General features: G+C 44.6%; 1 protein-coding gene across 1 annotated transcript in view; it reads right to left on the minus strand.

Moving 5' to 3' along the window:
* Positions 1–516: 516 nt before the first annotated feature.
* The window catches only part of LOC138265036 (putative nuclease HARBI1), a 191,550-nt gene continuing 172,845 nt past the window's right edge, over positions 517–19,221 (minus strand). The window contains exon 6 of the transcript XR_011199299.1: positions 517–832. The gene's annotated coding sequence lies outside the window, so the exon portion shown is untranslated. The remainder of the gene's footprint in view (positions 833–19,221) is intronic.

A 19,221-nucleotide genomic window follows, 5' to 3' on the forward strand; every position in this document is an offset into this window, starting at 1 on the left:
GGGGTCTAGACTGGAAAAGCATGAAGCTAAAATTAAAGCCAGAAAACAAAGAAAATATTTGAGGGACAAACACAATAATCAGAATGGCACATTATACACGTTTTCTAGCCATTTTGATGCTCTGAAGAAACAACACATTACAGACTTGAAGCGAAAAGAGCCAATAACGTCTGAAGAAATAAGTGAATCTGACACGGGTTACAGTGAGGGTGAAGGAGCCTCTGAAGACATGCAATCATTGTTACTGCATCATCAAACTTTGAAAGGAAGGAGCAGAGAACACAATGTGGACAGAGGCCAACAAAGAAAAGCTCAAGGAAACACAGAAGAAATAGATTAGGGCATGGGGAGAAAAATGTACCCTGTACGAAAGAGACAAAAGAAATGGTACAGACAGCCACAATAAATCAGAATTTAGTGGTGAGTTTATCTAAACACCAAATGTCCAAAGATAAACTCACACTCCTTAATAAAGGTTTCTCCTTTTATCCTGAACAACATTGCAACTTGGTGGAAACAAAAATTTATAACACTAAATTTGTTAGGAATGTTAAACTTGTGAGATATTTTGCTAATAAAGAAACCAAGGATGCACAACAGCAAAAAATAAAGATATTCATGATCTACTCAGTGAATAAGCAAATTATATGAAAGTACTCTTTGACTTAATGCACAACCTTGATGATAAGGAGATGACTGGAACTCAATGGCACAACTGGAAATAGATACCAACAATCATGAATACAGTCCCTTCAAACCTAAATCTACCTTTTGTTCCACTCTGAATCCTGGCAAGAAAGTGAATATCTTCTATGAAGCAGTAATCATGGAACTGGAAAAAAGGAAAAGGAAAATGAATGATAACAGAGGAGAAATTCTTACAGTGGCACAGAGAAAGGCTTTGGAAGATTTTGAAACCAATTAATCCATATTGTTAAAACCTGCAGATAAAGGTGGCAATATTGTGGAATTAAACAAAGATGACTATGTAAAAGAAGCTATGAGACAACTAACAATACAGATAATTACAGAACACCGGGATACAACCCCATTGATGCCATGGTCACAAACCTTAACAAAGGTTGGCATGAGGAATTGCTAATAAACAATGATGAATATCAGTTTTTAATAATATAGAATCTGGTTATGCCTACAATATATTTCTTACTGAAAATTCACAAAACCTTAATCAATCCTCCAGGGAAGACCAATTGTATCTGGATTTGGCTCTATCTTTGAAAACATGTTGACATATGTTGATTACTACATTGCACCCTTGGTGAAAACTTTACCAACACATATTAAGGACTCTGGTGACTTCTTGAGAATAATACCTGAAACAGAATGGCAGGAAGACTTTCTATTAGTAACCATTGATGTGGTATCTTTGTCTTAGACATGATGTAGGCCTGAATGCAGTAAACTATTTTCTGAGACAGAGGAATATTAAGGAAATGAGACACTCAACAAGGTTGTTGGAAATTAATGAAATATGCCTACAATACAACATTTTGGTTTTCAATCATCAATTATATCAACAAACCTGTGGGACAGATATGGAAATTTCCTTCTCCCCCAGCAATGTGAATCTAACTATGGGCTGGTGGGAGAGGGAGATTGCATTGAGTGAGAAATATGAGGACTATCTGTCAAAGACAGTCATTTGGCTAAAATATATTGACAAATTATTTCTGGTGTGGCACGGCACACAGCAACAATTGGGGAATATTCCAGGAAATTACCAACAATGAACGTGGTCTCAAATTTACTTACAACATCGCGCAGGACTCGGTGCTGCTGCTGGGGGCTGGACCTAAGGGCCCTTTCAATTTCAACGCGCGCCCGCTTAGCGGGTCGCGCAGGACTCGGTGCTGCTGCTGGGGGCGGGACCCAAGGCCCCTTTAAATTTCATTGCGCGCCCGCTTCGCGGGACATGGGCAGGACGTGCCCGGGCAAAGCCCGGGCCAAGGGCGGGCCCGCCCTGCGCCCGGAAGAGGCTGGGCTGGGCCACACCTCTTTATTTTTTGTATTGGGGTCCAGCAACCAGACCATGAATCTAGAACAGCGAGGACTGAGGAGCTCAAGTTTGCTGCAGGTGAGCATTGCATTGCAGAGCCCAAACAGAACTCCAGCTGGGGGGAATAGAGGAGCCAGCGTGCACAAGTGTGCACTAGTGAGATAAGTACTTAAGGGAGTCCCTGACCAAGGAGCCTCCAGAAGAGTGAAAAAACTAGCCTGTTGGTCAAGGGGAGCGCAGGATCTCGCCCCTGGCGGCTGGGGCCGGGACCAAGCCTCTATAAACTGAACATTGCCCGTTCTCTGCCTGTAATTGATAGGAAGGGATAGGCCAGGACTTATTTCCTGGGTTTTTGCTTCCCCATTATATTTATATTAAAGGAATTTTGTTATTTTTACTAGGATGGGGAAAAGGAAAGCTAGTGGCAATCCCACTGGGCAGGGAGGGGCGAAGAAACTACCTCGACATGCTGCTGAAAACTGCACACTGACCCAGATTAACAATCTAATTGAGGAAGTAGAGAGCTTGCTAGCCACTAAATCCTGCAAGTCCACCAAGAGAGGAACTGATGCTGAAACCAAAGATATCAAGTCTTTCTTTATCCCTGCAAACAGAGATCTGCTGCCTGAATCACCATGGGGAACTCGGATGGAGTCTACCATACCAGAAACCTCTGCTAACTTTACAGTGAACCCCAATTTGATCGTGTCTAACCATCAGGATTGTGTGTCACCCCCCATAAACTGTTCTGATCGCTTTTTACCCCTTGTCTCCCTGGCATCCTCTAGTCCAGAGAAGAGTGTACCAAGGGAAGCTGAGAAGGTATCAACACAACTGGTCACTCAGGGGGAAAGTCCTGTAGAAGCACAGCTAGTACAAATAAGATCAGAGATAGTGAGCCTAAGAGAGTATCTTCCATCCTTTAGTCGCATGATACACGAGAAGCTGGACGACATAACCGCCGTAATTGGGGATATAAGGAAATCCTCTTCTAAATCTGAGTTTAGCCCTCCATTTATACAAACCCATCAACCCGAAATATCTACAGTAGGAAATGATAGGGGAAAGAGGGCTGGAGCGGCAGCACAAAACTGCCAATGGGATGACCATGTAGTCCCTGAAGTGGTCAATCTAAACAAACACGATGCCAACTTGATAAGAGGGGCAAACCACGAGGTGAACAGAAACAAGCCCCTCGATAACAGCAATAAAGACCCCTCATGGAGTGCTCTGACAAGCCAGGCTAAGCATAGTCAACATGATGTATATATGTTAAATATTCCAAAGCTAAATCTCGATTCAAAGGAGCAAGGGGATTCACTCAAAAATAAAGTAATTAATTGGATAAGGGGTGTTAAGAAGTGTAGGTCCGTTATACAGGATGACATAGTCACTGCTCAGAGATTCTCAAGTGACAGTTCAGAAACGGACCTCATAGGGCTGAAATTGAACAGCCAGAGTGTAGTAAAGGGCCTTCTAGCGCTTGAGCAAAGATCGAGACCTGGTACCTCATCCCAAGTGATTCTCTCCCAAACGATTCCGCCATCAATGGCTAACTTGTTGTCTAGAGGCAGTCCTAATAGCTCACTGCTTACTAATATATATGCACTTCAAGGCGGGGTCATAGGAGTAGCCCAACTCCAACTGCGGACTGACATAAAGCCCCCATAATGAAGCCAGGGAGGGGTGATGTACACACTGAAAGGGTTTTGGAATCTTGCGCCCAAAGCAATCTCACGCTGGGCATTGTGGGAGCAGAGGTAGGAATACACTGCAATGACCAAGTAGTAGGGAGGGACTGCGGGACAGCACCCCCTATAAATAAGATCAACGAGAGACTGCAAAATGTTGGGGATGGTAATGACCCACTAATCAAACTTCTATCCTGGAATGTGGCAGGTGTGCTATCAAAAACAACCAACCCGGAGTGGTGCAGTTTCATAGACCAACATCATATCATTCTACTTCAGGAGACATGGGCCCCCTCTACGATTTACATAGTAGGTTACAGGACCTACCAGAAGACTGCGCTTCCTTCGCCATCTGGGAGGGCATCAGGGGGTCTGATAATTTGGTTAAAGCACGATTTGTTTCCCAAGGCAAATGAGCTATCTACCCCAACTAGGGATATACTAGCTGTGGAGGTTGAACCTAGTAGTCCAAGGGGGCCTACTCACATAGTGCTTGTAAATATATACATCAGACCTGGACCACAAAGCACCCAGATTGCTCTGTTAAATTTGCTCACATATCTTTTGAACCAACTACCAGGGAGGCAGAGCTTAATTGTTGCAGGAGACTGCAATATGCAGCTGAGTTGCAAGGATGATTATCAGCAAGAAGGAATCCAGTTTGCAGATCCCTGGGATAGATCAGGCCCGGTCCAGGTTATAACAAAGAAAACAGGGGGAGCATTAGATTTATTTGAGAACCTAATAAAAACGATGGGGCTAAGAATAGGTAATGGAAACACGAAGTCAGACACTCCGGCGCTCCCTACATACAGGAAACGACCATACTCGAGTCATTTAGAATAGATCTTAGTAGATGATACACTCTGGAATTCTCTTATTGATATGGCTGTCTCTCCATGAGACAATAGTGACCATCATGCTCTCTGTACATCTTTCTCAGCTTCCACATTTAATTGTAATACTCTGACTAAATGGGTGAAGAGTAATGTTTTAGTCGCAATGAATGACTGCAAAAATGTGAGATGGGAAACAGTGGCAGAAGATGCAAATTTTCAGATATCTATGTATAGGGTAGTTATATCAACGCTTTTCCCTTTGAAATACACTGACTTTGCGCTGGTTGACTTGATTAACTTGCATGGTATCTTGGTGAATCGATTAAGACCATATTTCCAGGTAGCAAGGAAGTGGATAGAAACGAGTGATAAAGAACTGGGATGGTTGTCTAGCTCCTGCCGACAGGCTAAAACACAGCTACTGGGAACACTAAAGGTAGGGAGTCGCCGAGAGATAAGAGCAACCAGGACTGTATATAAAACAACATTGAAAAATGCCAAAAAAGAGTGGGAAACCAAACATTGGAATGCTCTGGTAGATGCTCTCCGTGAGAAGGACACAAAATTGTTTTGGAAGTTAGTGGCAGGGAAAGGACATTCCCAAAATGTGGAGAGCTATCCAGCAATTCAGCCAGAAATCTGGGTGTCACACTTTGGAAACTTGTACAAAGTGGCTCAGACTAGCTGCACCACTGTTCCTTTACCAACACCGGAGGGGTCTTTTTCCTGTACACCAACGTCTGGGGCAGCCATTTCATCTAATTTTGATATGGATCTCTTTTCCCTAAAAGAAACAACTCTTGCTCTCCAAACATTGCGTAAAGGAAAGGCCCCCTGTGCTAGACGGTATCCCTGGTGACTTGTATTTGTGTCGACCCAGAACCTGGTCTCTATATTTAAATGCACTTAGCAATGAGATCTTGAGAGGTGGTGGGCTTCCTCCCACATGGCAAGGAGCAATCATAGTTCCTGTCTTCAAAAAGGGGTCAAGGGAACTACCAACTAACTACAGACCAATAAGTTTAATTGATGTGAGTCAGAAAGTATTCTGCAAGCAGGTCTTGTCCAGACTGCAGACATGGATAGAGGAGCGTCAGATTCTCTCCAATTTTCAGGCAGAATTCAGGAAAGGAGTGAGTACAGTAGATCAGGCGTTCAGGTTTAATCTCCTATGCTGGGAATACCTGATACTCAGCAAGAGCCACCTGTATGGCCTTTTTTTTACTTGAAAGCCGCCTTTGATATGGTCCCACGTGATTTATTGTGGAATGCCCTGGAATCTTACAATCTTGACAAAGAACTGCTGAGATTGATAAAGTATCTTTATGAGGGCACCTATGCTCAGGTACGCTGGTCTCAAGGTGGAGATCTGACAAAAACCATACCCGTTGATAGGGGGGTTAGATAGTGGTGTGTTTTGGCTCCCACACTGTTTAACCTCTTTATCAACGGTGTGGTAGAACAGCTGATGCATTGTAATCATGATGCCCCAAAGCTAGCAGGTGTCCCTGTTCCCATCTTAATGTTTGCGGATGATACTCTATTGACCAATGGGCCTCCAAAATGAACTTGATGTTTTTTCAAATTTCTGTGATAAAAAGGGCCTCGAAATAAATCCAACCAAGACTAAATTTATAGCCTTTAATCCACACAAGTCATTCAGGGGGAAAATGACCATAGCTGGACAAACGGTAGAGAGAGTCAGCCAATTTGATCACCTGGGGATTAGGTTAGCGGATGATCAACAGTGGGCGGCACAGATTGGAAAGAGTTTGTCCGTTCTCCGGCAGAGGTCAGCAGTGATAGGGAGGAAAATTGCCAACACCTTGGAAGGGGAAATTTCACCTGCCATCACAGTATACAAGGCAGCGGCAGTGGCTGCTTCAATTTATGGTGCCGAGTTATGGGTGTACTGTAATTCTAGAAGTTTAACAATGGCAGAAAATCGCTTTATTAATTAATTTTTTGCGGCTGCCGATGAGTACTCCTCTTATGCCCCTCAGATTTGATCTAGCTTTAAATGAGATTCACAATGAAATTGCCCTAAAACCTCTTATGTATTGGGTCCGCCTATGGACATCCGAACATCTGTCTGTTTATCAAGCAGCAGCAGCTGAGTTTTTAGTGGATGACGGCATGCTAAAAATTCGTTGGTTTAAATATGTCAGGGATTTGAGTCAACTCATTAAAATGGAGGAGGTGTGGCGAGATCCTTATACTTTAACCAAGGAAGTGAAAGCATGCATAAAGCGATCTTACTGGGAGACCATTTTGATGCAGATTTGGACCAAGAAATCCCTAGGCAATAGGATGCTACAGTTTTAGATTACAAATGCAGTCCCAAATTTGAGGCCTACATGGATAACATAAACCCTCCACATGCCAAATGCTTTTTTATTAAACTCAGGCTAGGGATTTTGCCACTCAAGGCATTCACTGCAAGGTGGAGCAAGGAGGACAGTAACCCGAGCTTCTGCAATTTTTGCCACGAGCAATTAGAGACACTTGCACATTTTATGTTCTTCTGCCCCAGATATTTGGTTCCAAGGAAGAAGTGGATTATTCCTCTATGTAGACTAATGGGGATAAAGGAATATAATACATCCCTACGAATCCTGACAAGCGACACAAGCGATAAGGTAGTTTTTGCAGTCGCAAGATATCTTCAAAGTGCATGGGCCATAAGAAGCAGAGGAATCCTTGCTGACTATCAAAACCAAAACTATTGAAGGCTGAGGTAGGTGAAATTAAGTAAAATATTCTTTCAGATTTTTTAAGCTTGATGCTCATTTTGCATTGTTATTGTAATTGTGTGCTCCAATAGTTTATTTTAGAAGGAAGTTGTCAAGACTTTTTAATGTACCATGTGGCACTCTTCTTTTTTATTTTTTATTATTTATTTATTGCATGATTGTGGTATGCTGTTTTACTGGACAGTTTTATGGCTTTTAGCCAAAATAAAGTTATTTATACTACTTACAACCTCAATCATGAACAAATTGATTTCTCAGATATTTGGGTCTATGTTTAGGATGATAAATTGGAAACACCAATGTATAGAAAACCTACAACCAAGAATAGTGTGTTGCATGGAACAAGTTTCCATCCAAAAGCTCTGATCAAAAGCATTCCATATGATGAACTTATTCGCATGAGACAAACCTGTTCCAGAGAAGATGATGTAATGGTCCAAACTGATTAAGTGATTTTTTTTAACCAAATAGGCTATCCATCTTCATATATTGAACAAGGTGCTAACAGGACAAAGATCAAAACCTGGGCACAAATCTTAAGATTTGAACAATTCCAAAAACAAGAAAACAACGACAATATGAGGATGATTACCACATATAGTAAAGAAAGTGCTTAGACTAAAAGAATATTCCAGAAACATTGGAATATATTAAGTAACAGGGACATCGCCAAAGCAGTAGGTACATGACTGATCGTCACATACAGAAAAGCCATATCCCTGAAGGATAGATTGGTGAAGAGTCATTTTATGGACTACCGTCTGAACAATTGGCTTAGTGAACACAGAAAAGTATTTGTGAAGTGCACCATCTGCAAAGCATGCAGAGTAGGGGTAACTACGAGAACTATAAAAGACCCAAAAGGAAGAGAAATACCCATTGAATGCAAAATAAGGTGCAACACGAATTTTCTTATATACGTCAAAAAGTGTCTATGTATCCTAAAATATGTAGGAAGTATAATCTGCCCCTTAAAGAAAAAAATCTTAGAACACATACGAGTGGTACAGCATCATGACACATGCTGTGCAATAGCAAAACATTATGTCACATCACATGAGGTGGATTGGAGGACAATGAGATTCTATGGAATAGTGCATGCTCCTAAAATTGACAGAGGGGTGATAGAACCCTACAACTTCATAGATTGGAGAGTCAGTACATTGTGAGGCTATGTGCCAAAGCACTGCATGCAATAAACGAGGATGAAGAATTACATGCACATTTATAAGATGGACTTAGTTACCCATTGCACGTGACTCTCTCACTGGGCTCTACGAGGTTATGTATTAGACATGATTTTGCAAAATAGATCGTGATTTATGATTCACATACCAATATTCTCCATAGCCTCAGTTCTGTACCAATATTGATTGCTTCCATTGAAAAGGTGGTTAAGTCCAATATTAGTGCCTTGGCTGCATACACATTAGGCTTTGTTAGCAGAGGGGAATAATAATTAGTGATGAAAAAAAAACACTATTTTTGATACAGAGTAAGAAGGTTAAGTGAAGTGTACATTGATAGGCTATATTTCACATGTTGAACTGTATATATTGTTTAAATAGCCCTGAGATTGAAGATGAGTAAAATCCCTATGGGAATGCTATGAGTCTATCAAGGCACTTAGCCCACAACTACCCTCAATCTGCAGGTGGAAATGTAGCCCCACCGTCTTGGGCACTATTGATACCTTCACTGACAAACATAACATAATGTTTTTGGTGGGAAACACACAATGAAGATCCAAATAACTGTCAAGAGACATGAATTAGATAAGACACCTGGACTGTGAAAAATTCATAATTCTGTATTGCATTGAGCCCAGCATTACCAAACTATTACCGCAAGTTGAAATGTTTGTATTGAATAACAAAGCTTTACATGAACAACATGTCCCAGAATTCCTCCTAATATGCAGGATGGGCCTCAGTATTTAAGTTTTAATCAAAGAAGGACTCACTGACTATGAACAAGACTCGTTCTAGTCAAAACGTGTTGGTGTTTGCTGTTTAATTAATAAAATAGCTTACTATTACAAGATCGGAGTGCAGCAGCTATTTTCTACATTGGCTTAAAATTGATGAAGGGCAGCCTGAACCAACAGCTGAGTGTGCCACTGAAACCACCTCCTGACTGTGTTGTTTACAATATATATATATATATATATATATATATATATATATATATATATATATATATGTATATCCTTTCCATGTAACCACCAAAGCTGCCGAACTCCTTGTAGACTGGTGCACCGCTTTTGAGGGTGGACTCACATATTCATATAAAGAAAGTCCTCCAAAGAGCAGGTCGGGCACTAGCGGGGTCAAAAATCAGTTCTATTTCTTCAGTAAACAGATGTGTTTCAGCTTGATTGTCTTTTTCAATGTCCTCTGAAATGTGGATACCACTTTAGCAGTTCTTTTTAAACTCATACAACTGTGCTCCCATTGGTGGGCCAATTATAGGCATTGAAGCAGAATTGGCCTACTAGGTTAAGTCCTCTGTTTTTGGTCACCAAATCAGCATATAAAGTGTTCCATCAAAATTGATTTTATTTCACTGAAAAAATGTACAATGTCAGTTTATTTATTATATGCTGATAATCTATATCTTGCCTACTTCTTCACAATATTAACCCTGAATGGGAGCTGATCTTTAATTGCTTATCAAGAGCGTTCACAGTTCTGTGCTACACTGTAGCCATATGTGTCTCATCATATAAAATTGTCAAATTGCCGCTTTTTGATGTAACTATGGAGATCCATAGTTTGCAACTACAGGAAAGGGCATGCCCAGATGTGGGTCCCATGGTTACTGCACCACTGGATTCAAGCTAGCCTGGCTGATGAGGGGTGATTCCCCTAAACCAGTCCAAGGATGCTTGTTTCTGGTCCAGGAAGGACCTGGCCTGGCATTTCGGAATGGACTGTTCCTATGAGGAGCAGGGTCAAGACTGATTTTCATATGGTTGGCTCCAAACTGGGGAGAGTGGTGGGCAAGAAAACGATGGATTAAAACCAGATCTTGTGACTAGGGGTGAATTTTTGCATTGTTCAGTATTCCAACAATCATCTGTTCTTTTTGCTTTAGTCGCCTTAAGTGGGAAGGGTATGCCCAGACGTTGGTCCCATGCTCACTGCGCCACTGGATTCAAGCTGGCCAAGCTGATGAGGGGTGATACCCTGAAACTGGTCCCAGGATGCTTGTTTCCAGTTCAGGTAGGACCTGCCTGACAGTTCGGGCTGGACTGTTCCCATGGGGAGCAGGGTCAAGCCTGATTGGCAAACAGCTGGGTCCAAACTGGGGTGGCGTGGTGAGCAAAAAAACTATGGATTAAACTCAGATCTTTGTGACTGGGGATAAATGTTTGCATTATTCAGCATTCCATCCATCATCTGCTCTTTTTGCTTTTGTCACCCTAAGTGGGAAGGGTATGTCCAGACATGGGTCCCATTCTCTCTGTGCCACTGAATTCAAGCTAGCCTTGCTGATGAAGGGTGATACCCCGAAACCGGTCCCAGAATGCTTGTTCCCAGTGCCAGGAGGACCTGGCTTTGCAGTTTGAGCTGGACTATTCCCATGGGGAGCAGGGTCAAGACTGATCTGCATATGACTGGCTCCAAACTGGGGTGGCGTGATGGGCAAAAAAACAACGGATTAAACCCAGATCTTTGAGACTGGGTGTGAATTTTTGCATTGTTCAGCATACCGTCCATCATTTTTTCTTTTTGCATTTGTCACCGTAAGTGGGAAGGGTGTGCCCAGACTTGGGTCCCATGTTCACTACGACACTGGATTCAACCTAGCCTGGTTGATGAGGGGTGATACCTAAAATCGGTCCCAGGATGCTTGTTTCTGTACCATGGAGGACCTGGCCTGGCAGTTCAGGGTGGATTGTTCCCATCAGGAGAAGGGTCCAGACTGATTTGCATATGGCTGGATCCACACTGGGGTGGTGTGGTAGGCAAAAAAACAATCGATTAAACAAGGATCTTTGTTACTGGGGTTGAATACTTGCATTGTTCAGCATTCCAGCCATTGTCTGTTCTTGTTGCTTTTGTCACCCTAAGTGTGAAGGGTATGCCCAGATGTGAGTCCCATGTTCACTGCACCACTGGATTCAAGCTAGCCTGGCTGATGAGGGATGATACCCTAAAACTGGTCCTAGGATGCTTCTTTCCGGTCCAGGGGTGACCTGGCCTGGCAGTTCCGGCTGGACTGTCCCCATGGGGAGCAGGTTCAAGACTGATTTGCACATGACTGGGTCCAAACTGGGGTGGCGGGCAAAAAAACAATGGATTAAACCCAGATCTTTGTGACTGGGGGTGAATGCTTGCATTGTTCAGCATTCCAGCCATCATCTGTTCTTTTTGTAATTGTCCTCTGGAACACACTTCCATTTCAGCCCAAACTACACCTTGCCTTCTTAATTTTAAATAAGAATTTGAAACACACCTCATGGTGCTAGAATGGCCAAATATCCTCACCAGTGGAAGTACATACATATTTGTTGTGTGCCTATGTCTTGAGAATTAAAGAGTAAATGCACCAAAGGTAATATTAATCTAAGCATTTTGCATCTTTGTTGTGATGTTAGGATGAGCAAACTGTATTATCATAATAGTGCCTCAGAATAATATCAGAGTGTTGCCTTGGAAGTGTTAAAAACAAATGTGGACACTATGTGGGGTCTAATTACCCAAGTATCCTTCCTAGTTGTCTACATGTTTTAGCCTTCCTAGAAGATACTGAAACTTTCATCAGGACCAGTATTTCAAGGATCCCTGTGTATTGCCTAATCCTTACTAGATCAAAAAAGTGGAGAATTTCCCCTACTCACACATCATACTTCTATTCATACCATGCAGAAACGTTATGCCTACATCCTGACTGGCTAAATCATCAGTGGGTATTGATATTTTTAGCTCTTCGCTTCTTTTCTATCAATGGGGGTCAAGGTTCTTATGGTCACACTTTTTTCAAATAAAAGTTGGGCTCAATGACTTAAGTGTTCTCACTTCACACCAGGTGGGCCTCTTAGGTGATTGAGTCTAATGTTTCTTAGAAGAAAGTGTGACTATAAGAACGTTGATCCTCCAATGTCAAAAGAAAATCATGTCCTGTGGGTAGATGCAAGGAGGTGCCCAAGAGTAATCCATTATAAGCCCATACCAAGAGGAAGGTTTTGGAGGGTGTCAGTGCTTCTGTCCAACACATAAACCGTATTTACAAAAAGGTGAAAATCCAATTTTATTACCATTAGAATCTAATAAAAATATCTTGGAACATTTCATGTCATGAGGCCAACAATTTACACCTCATCTCTAAAAATTAAGCTGAATCTTTCTGGATCAGTTAAAGATTATACTACCTCTATGCTAACTCTATATTCAAGACGTTTTTGTTGAGGACTTCAACATGAACTGGAGGTACACCATAACCCCTCTCATTGGCCACTTCCAAAAGTCATTAAAGAAAAACAATTTTAAGCCTTTGTCTTTTTGTCAAACACTCATAAATTGCAAAATCATTAATCCAATTATTGCAAATTTTACAAATCTTAATTGTCTTGAACCAATCATTGTAGAGCAGTCAGATCTCTTTATCGCTCACCTGCACTTTAAAACACAAGCAACAAACTCTAGAAAACAAGACATTACCATCACTCTAAGGAGGGTTCTGAACAAGGTTACTGAATCCACTCTTGCACTAATTGTCTAACAGGTCTTAACAAAGCTCAATGGAAATGAGGAAATAAATTCCTCCTTTAATAAGTATAATGAAGCAATCAGATCTGTCTAATGACCAGATAGCTCCTATAAAACATTAAGTAACTGCATAGACCCTCAAAAGACATGGTTCTCATGTGATCTAATAGCAAGTACTGTGAGCATTGGGAAGATTGTAGAGGCCAAGTGAATTTGACAGAGTTTTATCCATTCTCAAAGAAACTAGGGAAGAGTACAAGAACAATATCATCCCTGCAAAAGCAACTTTTAAACAAGATACGATTTGAAACACCATGAAAACCCCAAAAGAACTCTTCCACACAGCAAGAGGCATATTTATACTCTGTTTGCGCCGGATTTGCGTCATTTTTTTTGGCACAAATTTGGCAGAAACTTAACTGCTTATTTATACTTTGGCGCTAGACCCGTCTAGCGCCAAAGTTATGGAGTGTGCGCGATTTTTTTGTACGTGAAAAACTACCTTGCGCTAATGACACGCAAGGTAGGCGTTCCCGTGCAAAAAATGACTCTAAGGCATTTGTGCCTTATTTATCCTCGAGCGTCAAAATGACGCACAGGAGGAGGCGGGCCTTAAACATGGCGCCCAGCCGGATTTGCGACGTTTTTTAACGCCTGGGTCAAGGCAGCCGTTATGGGACCTGTGGGCTGATTTCCATGGTAGGAGACCATGGAAGCAGTCCACAGGTGCCCTTCCCTGCACCCAGGAACACTCCCGGCCTCCCTCGCCCACCCCTGGAGGACACCCATGGATGGGGGGACCCATCTATGGTGAGTGCAGGTAAGTGCAGGTAAGTGCAGGTAAGTATTTTTTTTAAAAGTGGCCTAACTTGGGCCCTCCTACATGCCACTTTGCCCAATGGCCATGCCCAGAGAACAGAAGTCCCCTGTGGATGGCCATTGTGCAGGGGGGCATGACTCCTGTCTTTTCTAAGACAGGAGTCATTTCCATGGGGGTTGTGTGTCAAAAAATGACGCTAGTCAGGCTAGAGCCAATACTTTTGACTCTAACCTGATTTCCACCATTCTTTGGCGCACAACCCCCATTCTTCCCTACGCCTCCACTGCCCGGTTAGAGTAATTTATTTTGACACTAACCAGGCCGCAGCATTGGCTTACGTCATTCCATAAATAATAGGCTGGCACGTTGGAATGGCGTTAGCCGGCGGTAAACTTTTTGACGCAAATCTCCGCTTGCGCTGATTTGCGTAAAAAGGATAAATATGGGCCTAAGAATCAACACCAAACACCAGCATCTTCATAATACTATCCAAACCAAAAGCAAATCTCACAGATTTCAAATTGTTTTCCACAGCAAAATCAACCTTTCAAGAATTTTATAGGCCCTACAACAAGGCATAATAAAACTTTCTCAACAGTGATTGATATTTTACAGTCATTTCAGAAGAACAGACAGCTAACATGCTAAACCCAGCCTTCTTCTATGATGACATAATCCTGCCACAATGGTCAAAAGAACTGTAATCTTTTTTTGCAAGGCATGTAGTCAAGTAAAAAATCTCCCCGTTACAAAATGGTGTACTGGCTGAAGCATTAAGAACAAGTCAGATCACACTCCTACTAAAAACGCTGCACCTCAGAAGCTTGAAACCTATCATCTGGTCAAAATCCTCCTTTGGTTTTGCAAAGTGATTGCAAAATGTGTCTCAGAAAAACTCACCACATTCATGGAAATTAACAACCTGTTTTCACCCTATAAATTCCACAAACATGTAGCATTGAAACTGATACTCTCAAAATACTTGATGATAAATATAGCTTATCAAATAAAGATGATTCGTGCCTCCGTGTTCTGATTGATCTTTTGGTGAACTTTGATACAATTGATCATGAAAAGGCTATCTATGTCCAGGAATTACACACATGCTTCATGGGCAGTGTCTTGAGCATGTTGACTTAATTCCTGTCTAATAATATGTATCTGGTCAGTCTAGGAAACTTGTCGTCTGACCATTTTCCACTCAAATGTGGTGTCACTTAGGGACTATTCATCTCGTACATGGACGCAGAGAGAATAGTGGTCAAGTGTCTCCATTCACCAATATCCAGGAGATAACTGATTTCCCTAAGGATTTCCTTGATAGATGTTGTTCATTAATTCACTTCATTGCCTGCTTATCATGAAAAACAATCTAATCTCCTTATTCTCAACTGAAGCAAAACTGAGTTTGCCCTTATAACCGGACAACAGAAATCTAATCCAAAGATTTGCTGCTGAACTCAGCTTGAAGATATCATCTCCCAACCTCACATCGGACTAAAACCACACACCTTCTAGATCGATCAAAAACCTTCTGTGACTGCTTACTTCAGTAAATCATTTTTAAAAAATGCATTACTCGTATTATACTCAGTCAAAAACTAAAACCCCAGTAAATCCCAAAAATGTCCACTCAGTGGTGCTATTTCTTGTGGTCTCACAAACTGAATTTTGTAATGTAGCCCTGACTGCTTTCCGTTCACTGTCACCTATGAAAGCTGTTTTTATTTCATTCAGCCGCAAAACTAATAACAGTCAAGAGGACGTTTGATCACTCACATCAGTTCTGAAAGAGCCACACTGGCTTCCTTTTGGTTTATAATAATTTCAGCCTAGCCTGTATCATATTTAAGGTGTTAGATCCTCAATACCCCTTATACCACACTCTGGTGGTCATTACAACCCTGGCGGACGGTGTTAAAGTGGCGGTAAGACCGCCAACAGGCCAGCGGTAAAAAATTTGGAATTATGACCGTGGCGGAAACCGCCAACAAAGACAGCCACTTTAACACTCCGACCGCCACGGCGGTACAGACAAACAGCGCGGCGGTCACCGCCAACAGACAAGCGGGAGACAAAGTACCGCCCACAGTATCACAACCTACCACCTTTTCCGAGGCGGATTCACCACGGATAAAAACACGGCAGAAACAGGAATTTCAAAGGGAAAACGCTCACCTCTACACACTCCACGAGGAATGAGGACACCATGGAGCCGGAACTCCATATTCGTCCTGCACTAGTCTTCCTGCTCCTATACGACGATCATCAATGCCAGCGGCGAAGACAACAGTGACACCTATGCACCTACGACATAGGGGAGGCAAAAGACAGGGACACACACACGCAACACCCCCACCCCCACCCCGACCCTCACCCACTACAACACACACACCAATGCATATCCAAACATTACAGTAACAACCCCCAACCCCCCCGGAAGAATGCAAAGACAAAAGGAAATGAGTGGAACCATTGTAATATATCAAAATACAGTAACCAAATATATACATATATATATACACATTAAACAAAATATACACCACGATTAGTAGTGCAGGTAATGCACCATTCATTGTCCGTGGACCACTGGGCCCAAAATGCATGGGCGAGGCCCACACTAGATACCTGATCAAAATGGAGAGAACACTGCTGGGGCATCAGATAGAAATACAACAGGCACCTCAGGGGGAAGGGAAGGGGGGACACCTCAGCCGGATGAGTGCACGACGCCAGATCCACGAGGGGGCTCAATGCCCATTGATGTATCCTGGGGAGTGCAAAGCCACAATCTCTCAAGTCTATACAGTGGGTGGTTTGCCCACTGTACCATCCTGGGGAGTGCAAAGCCACAGTCTCTCAAGTCTCTACAGTGGGTGGTTTGCCCACTGTACCATCCTGGGAAGTGTAAAGCCACAGTCTCTCAAGTCCCTACAGTGGGTGGTTTGCCCACTGTACCATCGTGGGGAGTGCAAAGCCACAGTCTCTCAAATCTCTACAGTGGGTGGTTTGCCCACTGTACCATCCTGGGGAGTGCAAAGCCACAGACTCTCAAGTGGATAACAGGCTCCACTGGTTCTGGAGGGGGACTGGTGCCCAGAGTGCTTCATCCTGTGAAGGACAGAGGTAGTGGATTCATGTCTCCACTGGTTCTGGAGGGGGACTGGTGCCCAGAGTGCTTCATCCTGTGAAGGACAGAGGTAGTGGATGCATGTCTCCACTGGTTCTGGAGGGGGACTGGTGCCCAGAGTGCATCACTCACCCCGTGACGGTCCCAGTTGCGTCACTGCCCCTGCCGTCCATGGGCTAGCGGGGCTTGAGTTCGCAGTCTTTGCCCTGTTCAGCGGAGCTTGCCATGGCGGTCTTTGCCCTGTTCAGCGGTGCTTGAGTTTGCAGTTTCTGACCTGTTCAGCGGTGCTTGCCCTGTTCAGCGGTGCTTTCCCTGTTCAGCGGTGCTTGCCATGGCGGTCTTTGCCCTGTTCAGCGGTGCTTGAGTTTGCAGTTTCTGACCTGTTCAGCGGTGCTTGCCCTGTTCAGCGGTGCTTTCCATGGCGGTCTTTGCCCTGTTCAGCGGTGCTTGAGTTTGCAGTTTCTGACCTGTTCAGCGGTGCTTGCCCTGTTCAGCGGAGCTTGACATGGCGGTCCTTCATTGCCCAGCTGGGCTGGGGCTGGCGGTCCTTCATTGGGCAGCTGGGCTGTGGCTGCCGGGGTCCTCCTGGGCAGCTGGGCTGTGGCTGGCGGTGGCCTCCTGGGCACTGACTCTGGCGGTGGCCTCCTGGCCAGTGACGATCGGGCTGCCCTCCTGGGCACTGACTCTGGCGGTGGCCTCCTGGCCACTGATGATCGGGCTGCCCTCCTGGGCACTGACTCTGGTGGTGGCCTCCTGGCCAGTGATGATTGGGCTGGCGGTGGCCTCCTGGGCAGCGGGGATGATGGTGGTCTTTTCCACCGTGCTGCTCCTCCCAGACTTTGGCAATTTCTTCTGCCCCTTCCCCACCTTGGGAGGAGTCACAGCTGAGTGGACACTCCCCCCGGGACCCTTGTGAGCGGCTTTGCTGGCTGGAGTCTTCACCCTCTCCCGCCGGGCACTGTCCAACTTCTGGTGCTTCACAGGGGGGAGATTGGCTGTGCTGTGGCTCCGTGTCACACTGGCTGCCCTGGTGCCCGGTGCACTCCACATACCTGTAACAACAGGCACCACTGGTCCCGGAGATTTTTTGGCTGAGGTGCTAGTACGGGACCTATGAATAGGAGGGGGGGGTTGGGAAAGAGGTCAAGCTTGGTCAGGAAAAGTTTCTTAGGAACACTGGGACGGGTAGCTGGAGGGGGTTTGGGAGTGGAGGAAGAGGTAGTGGTTGTAGGAGGTGTACGTTTGGTGACTTTGGGTGAAGGTGCATGCGCTGGAGGCTGTCGTGAGGTGTATGGCTGTTGGGTGGGTGTGTGCCTGCGTTTGTGTACTTTGGAAGGGGGCGTCACAGACACACTGGGAGAGGACACAGGGGACGTGTAAATGGTAGTGGGGGTGGTGAGTGCACGTGAGCGGGTGTGGTGGTGGGTGTGCTGGTGCGGGACGTAGTGGCTGTAGTGGTAGTGCATGCAGGTGAGAGTGTAGACGAGACTGGGAGGGAGGAGGGAGACGACGAGGAGGGGGACACAGTGGAGGCAGTGGATGTTGCTGTGTCTGTATGTGTGTGATACTTGCATGAGTGCCTGTGGGATGTGTGGTGCTTATGTTTGCCTGAGCTTCCCTTGTGTGGTGAGGTGTGTGCATGCTGGTCTGATGGTGTGCTTGGGATAGGCTGGGGTACAGGGGATTGGGTCTGGGTGGATGAAGTTGGAGGGGGGAGGCTAGACATATGGACAATGGCTGCCATCAGTGCTGAGGCCAGAGTTTGCAGGGTTCGATGAAGGGCAGCCTGACCAGAATGAATGCCCTCCAGGAATGCATTTGTGTGTTGCAATTCCCTTTCTACACCCTGGATGGCATTCAAAATGGTAGACTGCCCAACAGTGAATGACCTGAGGAGGCCAATGGCCTCCTCACTGAGGGCAGCAAAGGTGACAGGGGCAGGGGCTGAGGTGCCTGGGGCAAAGGTGATGCCCACCCTCCTGGGTGAGCGGGCACGGGGCGAAGGCTGAGGGGCTGATGGGAGGGCGGTGCTGGTAGGGGGGGTGGCGGCTGTACCTGTAGAAGTGGGGGGCACAGATTTTGCCGCCACCACAAGGGAGCTCCCATCGGAGGAAGAGTCCGTGTCGCTGGTTGCAGATCCTGTGACCGCTGTGAAGCTCCCCTCGCCCTTCGTCCCACTGGTGTATTCCGAGTCCGTGGTGTGGTCCTCCATGGCCATGTGGGATGCAGCTCCCTCGTGCTCCGGCGCCACTGTACC

The sequence above is a fragment of the Pleurodeles waltl genome, chromosome 11 (assembly GCF_031143425.1).
Source record: "Pleurodeles waltl isolate 20211129_DDA chromosome 11, aPleWal1.hap1.20221129, whole genome shotgun sequence".
Taxonomy (NCBI): Eukaryota; Metazoa; Chordata; class Amphibia; order Caudata; family Salamandridae; genus Pleurodeles; species Pleurodeles waltl.